This window comes from Triticum dicoccoides, chromosome 2A (assembly GCF_002162155.2).
Source record: "Triticum dicoccoides isolate Atlit2015 ecotype Zavitan chromosome 2A, WEW_v2.0, whole genome shotgun sequence".
Classification (NCBI taxonomy): domain Eukaryota; kingdom Viridiplantae; phylum Streptophyta; class Magnoliopsida; order Poales; family Poaceae; genus Triticum; species Triticum dicoccoides.
This window is the reverse complement of record NC_041382.1, coordinates 622,006,465-622,013,579: the sequence shown is the minus strand read 5'-3', so window position 1 is coordinate 622,013,579 and position 7,115 is coordinate 622,006,465. Positions and strand designations below refer to the sequence as shown.

The 7,115-nt window shown below is 45.6% G+C and overlaps 1 pseudogene; it reads left to right on the top strand.

Moving 5' to 3' along the window:
• Window positions 1–6,628: 6,628 nt before the first annotated feature.
• On the top strand, window positions 6,629–6,767 carry LOC119359963 (annotated as a pseudogene).
• Window positions 6,768–7,115: the final 348 nt, after the last annotated feature.

Genomic DNA, 7,115 nt, shown 5'->3' with positions numbered 1-7,115 from the left:
TCGGATATAGATCGACGTTGGAGCTTGGACATAGTCCGGCGTTGGAGCTTGGACATAGTCCGGTGTTGGAGCTTGGACATAGTCCGACATTGGAGCTCGGATGCAGTACGGCGTTGGAGCTTGGACATAGTCCGGCGTTGGAGCTCGGATACAGTCCAACGCTGGAGCTCGGATGCAGTTCAGCGTTGGAGCTCGGCTGTAACAATACTCTTCGGATACAGTCCGACGTTGGAGCTCGGATACATTCCGGCGTTGGAGCTCGGAAGCGGTCTGGTGTTGGTGCTCGGCTGCAAAAGATACCTCGAATGTAGTCCGGCATTGGAGCTCGGACGCAAGAGGACACTGCCACTCGGGAACAACTTCAAACCCGAGGTGTGGCATAAAAATAACAAGGCATTGATAAAGGCCGAAGACTTAAAAGGCTCCTCGGATACCCGACATGTAAACTCTTCGGATTCACTTTGGCGATCCTCAAGATCGAAGATGAGAAGATTTGTTGAACCAGTTTTCGGGACCGACGACCGATGATGAAGAACAGTTCGGAAGAATCGAGGAGCGTCCCCAACTTGAAGACCGGTTCAGGGGGCTACTGACGGTGTCCTGGACTAGGGGGTACTCACCACGTCGTCTCCCGACTAGCTGGTTTGGGCCGAGGACCCCCCATGGCGGTTCACTCATGGGCCACTTTGGGCAGCCCATGCTGCATACAAGGAAGATCCCACGAGACTTGGCACACAAGACGAGGACTCCCCTAAACCCTAGGCCTCTGGTGTGTTATATAAACCAAGGCCAGGCTAGTCAATAGACAATCTAATATTCATTACTACAATCTCATGGTAGATACATGTACTCTGTACTACACCCATATGAATACAATCAAAAGTATCATGTAGGGTATTATCTCTTCGAGAGAGCCCGAAGCTGGGTAAAATCCCGTGTCCATGTTACCATCATTCCAAGATGCCTAGCTTAGGTCCCCTACTGCGAGATATGCCGGATATAGAACTGACAGTTAGCTTGATGATATCCTGAGCTTTGGCTTCATGATGAACATCTCCTGTCATCCACTCAAGGATCCATGTCTTCGGATCCCTGTTGTAGCCTCGGATGTGTAGCGTAGCATAGAACTGCAGCAGAAGCTCTTCATTCCAATGCTCCTTGTCAGTAACAAACTGGAGCAGTCCAACTTCATGAAAGCAATCAAGAGCCTCTTCAAGGCATGGCAACCCAGCAATGGCATCATAGTCAAGATGTTTGTGAGGATAAATCCTATCTTGATGGTATAGTATGCAAGAATAATAGCTCCTTTGTTGATGGCTCCAAAACCTATCAGATGAAATCTTTGGCTTCTTGAAGGGATTCTTGGTGCTGTCGAAGAAGGTATTGTGCTCTCTGAAGCTTAGCACACTGAAAGAGCCATGAGTGGTTACTGCACTGGGTATCCTTGGCAGGCTGGGCTTTGGCTTCTGTGTTTGAGGCCTTTGGTCCACATGATAGTCATATTGGGGACCCGGAGCAGTGGGTGGAATCAAAATGGGCCACCTAACAGTAACCAGCTCACCACGGTTGTAGGCACGTTCCATGGTATGAGGCACTAGGGGAGGAACGGCTACATCAGAAGTGGTTGGCTGCGCATTGTCTTCTGTGGTAGCATTGACTTCAGGCTCCACATTGTCTTCAGCCATGACAACGTCATTGGCTTCAGCAGTGATGGTGGTGGCAGCTACATTGGCTTCAACTTCATTTGCATCATGAACGGGAGGGTCAGGCACAATCACTTCCTCTTCTTGTACAACAAGATCACTTATAGGGGGAATAACTTCACATTCTTCTTCTCTTTCTTCATCGGCAGATGCAGCCGGAATGTCTTCAGCCTCTTTAGTTTCATTTTCTTGAGCAGTTACTGAGGGGATGGATTCAGGGAACACTTGACGTGCTACTGAGATGGTGTGTTGCACATCCTCCTTAGGAATGCTGGACATGGAGACATGGGGTCTAGGGCCTCTGCGAAGCCTTCGAAACGGTGGCGTCGCCTGTGCTGAAGGGGTGGTCTTCTCCATGTCTTTGGCTGTTGCTTGTGGGGTCTCAAGCACCGGAGTGGTGACATGAGTCGGTGGAGTGTGGGGAATCACTTCATGCAGGGGGGAGTTGGGGTGTTGCTCTTCCCAGAATCCATCTTGAGCGATTGGCGTTATGGGACCGCCAATGCTTATCAGTTCACTGCTCATAGGAGCAGGCGATGATAACGGATTGGGCTTGAGCCGAGGAAGGACTACATCATCTCCCACATGGTCTTCATGACCAGTGTCTTCAGCTACGATGGAGTCAGCAGCTGGAATCTCTTCAGACTCTGGAGCCTCTGTGGAAGCTGGTTGATGCACAACGAGACGACGCTCGTGATTGGAAGAGGCAGAAATGGGTTCAACATTCTACGGTTCTTGGGCAACAACACGCTCTTTGCATGAAGACTTTGAAGACTTTGTCTTCATCTTCTTCTGGGAGGGAGCAGCATCAGAGGTGTCATGGTGCTTCCTCTTCCTAGCTTCAGCCTTAGCTTGCCTTGTCTTTTTCTACTCTGAAGCTGCTGAACGGACCTTTGGCTTTGAGCCAGTCATACTGGTGATACGTCTTCGTCATATCTACTTTTCCAAACACTTTTGCCCTTGTTTTGAACTCTAACTTGCATGATTTGAATGGAACTAACCCGGAATGACGCTGTTTTCAACAGAATTGCCATGGTGTCATTTTTGTGCAGAAATAAAAGTTCTCTGAATGACCTGAAAATCAACGGAGATTATTTTTGGAATATATAAAAAATACTGGAAGAAGAATCCACGTCAGGGGGCCCACACCTTGTCCACGAGGATGGGGGCGCACCTACCCCCCTGGGTGCGCCCCTGCCTCGTGGGCCCCCTGACGCTCCACCGACCTCAACTCCAACTCAATATATTCGTGTTCGGGGAGAAAAAAATCAGGAAGAAGGATTCATCGCGTTTTACGATATGGAGCCGTCGCCAAGCCCTAAACTCTCCCAGGAGGGCTGATCTGGAGTCCGTTCGGGGCTCCGAAGAGGGGAACCCGTCACCATCGTCATCATCAACCTTCCTCCATCACCAATTTCATGATGCTCACCGCCGTGCGTCAGTAATTCCATCATAGGCTTGCTGGACGGTGATGGGTTGGATGAGATTTATCATGTAATCGAGTTAGTTTTGTTAGGGTTTGATCCCTAGTATCCACTATGTTGTGAGATTGATGTTGCTATTACTTTGCTATGCTTAATGCTTGTCACTAGGGCCCGAGTGGCATGATTTCAGATCTGAACCTATTATGTTTTCATGAATATATGTGAGTTCTTGATCCTATCTTGCAAGTCTATAGTCACCTACTATGTGTTATGATCCGGCAACCCTGAAGTGACAATAATCAGGACCACTCCCGGTGATGACCGTAGTTTGAGGAGTTCATGTATTCACTATGTGTTAATGCTTTGGTCCGGTACTCTTTTAAAAGGAGGCCTTAATATCCCTTAGTTTCCAATAGGACCCCGCTGCCACGGGAGGGTAGGACAAAAGATGTCATGCAAGTTCTTTTCCATAAGCACGTATGACTATATTCAAAATACATGCCTACATTACATTGATGAACTGGAGCTAGTTCTGTGTCACCCTATGTTATGAATGTTACATGATCGATCGCATCCGGCATAATTCTCCATCATCGATCCAATGCCTGCGAGCTTTTCCATATATTGGTCTTCGCTTATTTACTTTTCCGCTGCTACTATTACAATCACTACAAAACCAAAAAATATTACTTCTGCTACCGTTACCACTACTATCATATTACTTTGCTACTAAATACTTTGCTACAGATATTAAGTTTCTAGGTGTGGTTGAATTGACAACTCAGCTGCTAATACTTGAGAATATTCTTTGGCTCCCCTTGTGTCGAATCAATAAATTTGGGTTGAATACTCTACCCTCGAAAACTGTTGTGATCCCCTATACTTGTGGGTTATCAAGACTATTTTCTGGCGCCGTTGCCGGGGAGCATATCTCTATTCTTTGAGTAAGTTGGGATTTATATCTGCTTATCATTATGAAGAACTTGAAAGATCAAAGAACCAAGATTTTTCCCTCAACTACGAGGGGAGGTAAGGAACTGCCATCTAGCTCTGCACTTGATTCACCTTCTATTTTGAGTAAACTTGCGTCACCTACACATGATATTGATTCTGATAGGTCGCATGTTATTGATGATGCCACTTCCGCTTTGCATGATACTTATGATGAAAGTACTTCTATGCTTGACACTACTGTGCCACTTGGTGAATTTCTTGATGAACAACTTGCTAGGGCTAGAGAGAATGAAATTATCGAAACTGATAATATTGATGAAAGTGATGATTAAGATTCTCCCCCTAGATATGAATTGCCTATTGTTCCTAAGGGTTATGTTATGGATGAAGAAACTGCTAGAGAATTTCTTGCTTGCAATGATAGAAGTGATCTTAAGAAACTATTAGCTAAGCTGAAACAAAAATCTCTGAATGCTAGAATGAAATATGATCCTGCTTATCCTACTTCACCTATCTTTATTACTGATAAGGATTATGATTTCTCTGTTGATCCTGAGTTAATTACTTTGGTTGAATCTGATCCTTTCTATGGCTATGAATCTGAAACTGTTGTGGCACATCTTACTAAATTAAATAATATAGCTACCATGTTTACTAATGATGAGAAAACTCGCTATTATTATATCCTTAAATTATTTCCTTTCTCATTAAAGGGTGATGCTAATATATGGTTTAATTCTCTTGATCCTGGTTGTGTGCGTAGTCCCCAGGATATGATTTATTACTTCTTTGCTAAATATTTCCCCGTTCATAAGAAACAAGCTGCTTTAAAGGAAATATATAATTTCGTGCAAATTGAAGACGAGAATCTCCCACAATCTTGGGGGAGGCTTCTCCGATTACTTAATGCTTTGCCTGATCATCCTCTCAAGAAAAATTAAATACTTGATATCTTTTATAATGGACTAACCGATGCTTCCAGAGACCACCTGGATAGTTGTGCTGGTTGTGTTCTCAGGGAAAGAACAGTTGATCAAGCTGAACTGCTATTGAATAATATATTGACTAATGAAAATAATTGGACACTTCCAGAACCAACTCCTAATCCAACTCCGAAGAAAAGGGGTATTCTATTTCTCAGTCCTGAAGATATGCAAGAGGCAAAGAAATCTATGAAAGAAAAAGGTATAAAAGCTGAAGATGTTAAGAAATTACCTCCTGTTGAAGAAATGCATGGTCTTAATTCATCACCTATTGAAGAAACAAACGGTCTTGATAACCCGACACCGGTAGTAAAGGTAAATTCTCTCTATAGATTTTATGAAGGTGATATTCCTCGTAATAAGTCTGCTAGCCAATGCTTAGATGAGTTTGATAATTTTATTGTTAAACAAGAAAATTTTAATGCTTATGTTGGTAGACAATTGAAACATAATGCTTATATGATTGAACACTTGAGTAATTATATGGCCAGTGTTAAAGGTGGACTTAAACTTATTAGTAAACATGCTTCTATGGTTACCACTCAAGTAGAATAAGTACTTAAAGAGAATGATTTGCTCAATGAATTAAACAATAAGAATGATAATGTTGTTAGAGTTATGACTAGAGGTGGTAAAATGACTCAGGAACCTTTGTATCCTGAAGGCCACCCTAAAGAATTGAGCAAGCTTCTCAGAAAATTAATATTGATGCACCTAGTCCTTCTAAAAGGAAGAAAAAGAAAAATGATAGGACTTTGCATGCTTCTAGTGAGCCTGTTGTTGATGTTGAAATATATCTATGTGGCCCTGCCCTAGGCGCACATACACATATATTGTTGGTTGGAGTTCTGGTTAGACTAGAGATAGATTAGTATCTACTTAAACCTCTTTATCTCTATCTCCTAATCCCTTGTACTCCAAGACATGTATGCGATCATGGGATATGCCCCATCTCTATCAATAAATACCACGCGGCCCTCTCTCGAGAGGGTAGAACGCTTCCCATCGTTTTCTACATGGTATTCAGAGTGACCTCTTCCCCTTCGTTCTGAGACAAACCGATCTACACCAAAACAAACCCATGGCGTCCTCCTCCTCCACCTCTACCCTCTCCATCCTCGGTCCTTAGGTTCCGGAGAAGTTAACCAGGGAGAATTATCTCCTCTAGAAGGCTCAGATCCTCCCCTACTTCCTTGGCGCTGGCCTATATGGCTACCTCAGCGGCTCCATCCCTACACCGGAGAAGCTGATCACCGCCAAGGACAAGTATGGCAAGGAGCAGGACATCCCCAACCCGACATATTAAGCATGGGTTCGGCAGGACCAGCAGGTCCTCGGGCACATCCTCAGCAACTTGACGAGAGACGTGCTTGTTTCTGTTGTCTCCATCAAGACGGCGCATGCAATGTGGACTTCCCTGGGTAACATGTTTGCCTCGCAATCTCGTTCTCGCATCAATAACATCCGCATAACTTTAGCCAATGCTCAGAAGGGAATGCAGTCTGCTTCGGCCTACTTCGCCCGGATGCGATCGCTGGCGGACGAACTCGCAGCTGCTGGGAGGCCACTGGAAGAGGACGAACTCCTCTCCTTCATCATTGCGGGGCTAGACCTTGACTACAACTCTGTAGTCTCGGCTCTGGATGGCCGCACCGAGCCGGTCACCGTCGACTTTCTCTATTCGGCGGTCTGCAACTTCGACCAACGCGTCAAGCTCTTCACAGGCGGGGTTGGAGGCACCGGTGGCTTTATGTCCTCTGCCAACCTAGCTGCTAGCCGTGATGGCCCTCCTCCTCCGCCACAGAAGCAAAACGGCGGTGGATACAAGAACCAGAACAGCGGCGGCGGCTACAAGAAACGGCAAGGCAACGGGCGCCCTTTCTACTCCAACAACAAGGGTTCCCGCCCTGGCCAAGGAGGACCAGGAGGTCCCGGAGGTCCAGGCGGCCCTGCACCTGGCAACAACGCCAGGAACAATGACCCAATCCAATGCCATATTTGTGGTAAGTTCGGGCACAGTTCCAAGGACTGTTGGTACCGTTTTGATGATG